General features: G+C 35.2%; 1 protein-coding gene across 1 annotated transcript in view; it reads left to right on the top strand.

The window, feature by feature from the left end:
- Window positions 1-1,099: 1,099 nt before the first annotated feature.
- LOC117120150 (arginine kinase-like) overlaps window positions 1,100-2,243 on the top strand; it is a 9,056-nt gene continuing 7,912 nt past the window's right edge. Inside the window, exon 1 of the mRNA XM_033265173.1 lies at window positions 1,100-1,304. The gene's annotated coding sequence lies outside the window, so the exon portion shown is untranslated. The remainder of the gene's footprint in view (window positions 1,305-2,243) is intronic.

Here is a 2,243-nt window from a genome sequence, read left to right as displayed (position 1 = left end):
TGACATAATCAATGTCTAATTAATATTGAATCCAAATACGATGGCGTGCATTTCAATACTTTGTGTATGTAGGCCTATCATACTTTCTTATTTGAGATTAATCAGTGGACCTTCCGGTTTATACAATACGGTAATATGTTACTGTCTGCAGTGCGCCCTCAATTCGTGTATTTGTTGTCAGGCGCTTTTGCTGCAACAAAATGATTAAACATGTGACGTTATCGTATTCTCTAACGTATTTATCCAATGGTCTTTTCAATTAATAATATGATATTTACTTAATGATTAAGTACAGCAAATGCCGCCCATGATGTCTGCCTTATTGTTGGCACGGAATGGGGAAATTTAGCGTAGCCTAATCCCAGTTGTGAAAATTAAAATTAAAATTGAGAAATCCAGAAGAATTTCGTCTTCCCAGGATAATATTTAGTTTCCAGGGAACCATGAAACAAAATTCCTGAAGACTAAATGGCAATCCTGGAAACTTGGGAGATCTGTTAAACCAAACAGTTGCTTATTCTGATAATTATTATTTTATAACATTACCTACAAATTATTGGCCTAATGCCGTTGTTTCCATGACGAAACCACAAAATCTTACACCATTTTAAAACAAATCTTGACTAAACGACTATAAATTAATAATAACATATCATAAATACATAAAGAAAACAAAATGGATGCCAATTAGGCCAATTTTTTGGGGTGGTGTCATTGTTGTGGAGTGAATTAAAAAATATACAGGCCTGTAGGTCACAGGTTTTAAAACCATTACAAACTAATTTTTTTTTAAATTCTTTATAGTCAAACAAATAATCGGCTGTTATGTTAAACAAATGTGAGGCCTATATTGAAACGCTTGGCAGTTCTTTCTGTGTGTCACCCTTCTTTTGAGTGTATTCCCCAAAAAAAGATTGGTCTGTAGCTTTATCAGAAATTCAGTATTAAATTTGATAACACCCCTCCCCCCACTAAAATGGCAAGAAAAACAGGCTCTACATAGCCTAGTGTATATAGGCCATATAAGGAAGAGTAGAATTATTGATTATGTTCCATTAATGAGGGCGCACTTGTGAAGTTTACCCACACTTCACATTCTAAATACTCCATAAAGAGATAACATACAAATCGATTGCTCTTGGATGCTCTGTGACGTATGCGAGTGACCGCACGATATTTCACCTGCTTAGCGTAAAACTGACGCAGCAAGAGAACGGGTCCAGCAATTTTGCAACGGAATAACAACATAAAGACCAACCCAAAGTTTAAGCATTATCATAGTTTCATTTGGAAATTCTAGCTCGGTATGTACAAATACATTTTTTAAATTATTATAAATGCCATTTAATTTGTTGATAGTTCACCAGATCTGTCGGGCTGTCTGTAGGTCTAAAATTGTATCTGAAATAACATTTACCAAATGGTTTGGTTCTTTTTTACCAGTACCAGAATCATTAGGTATTTTGATATTTCACATAGGCCTATAATAATTACCTGTAGTAGAATTAATAAAATATTTTAAAAAATTAAACCAAACAAACATGGGTTTAAATAAGGTACATGTGCTTTATTACTAAAGTAAAAATCTTATGTTTTAATATTTAAACATGAGAACTAGTAATAATTGTCTGTGTAATTGAATTCGTACGTCTTTAACGTAGGTTTATGTTGATTATCAATTGAGAACTCGTTTACCGACGACCGTATGAATAATGCAGGACATTTTATGTCTCCCCATAAATCACAAGCTATGCTCAGACGAAATCCGTCACGATTTTAATATGTTGATGCACCGTGCCTCTTCAACGAGGCTTATTATAATATATAGCTGAAAAGGTCTTCTTATATAACATAAGGTAGACATATTCAATGTCCCGCACGAATCCGTCGTTGCTACCCGTTCCTGGTTGCAATATTGATCTTCATTGTCGGTTAAGTACTCAAGTTTATCTCGTCACCGTGGCCACAGTTTGTTTTCGCGTAACCTCTTTATAGACCTTCGGCAGTCCCCATTGTGTCGTATTACCCATAGCGTTCCCGTTGCTATGGTGGCGACGATCTGCATTAGAAATGCAATGGGAAGTGAGACGAATGATGAATGCGCTCCGATGTTCGTTGTTAACTCTAACAAGATACATCCCTTAAGTAATCCAATGTCGTACATGGTGTTGCTAATGCATGTCAAATAATTTCCTTTCTCGAAGAAAAGAAAGAGAATCTCAGCGTTGCTGTTGTTTCATATA

Source organism: Anneissia japonica, unplaced genomic scaffold (assembly GCF_011630105.1).
Source record: "Anneissia japonica isolate Jap-2015-1 unplaced genomic scaffold, ASM1163010v1 scaffold401_len1656234_cov178, whole genome shotgun sequence".
In the NCBI taxonomy this organism is placed as follows: domain Eukaryota; kingdom Metazoa; phylum Echinodermata; class Crinoidea; order Comatulida; family Comatulidae; genus Anneissia; species Anneissia japonica.
This window is presented reverse-complemented; position numbering and strand designations above follow the sequence as displayed.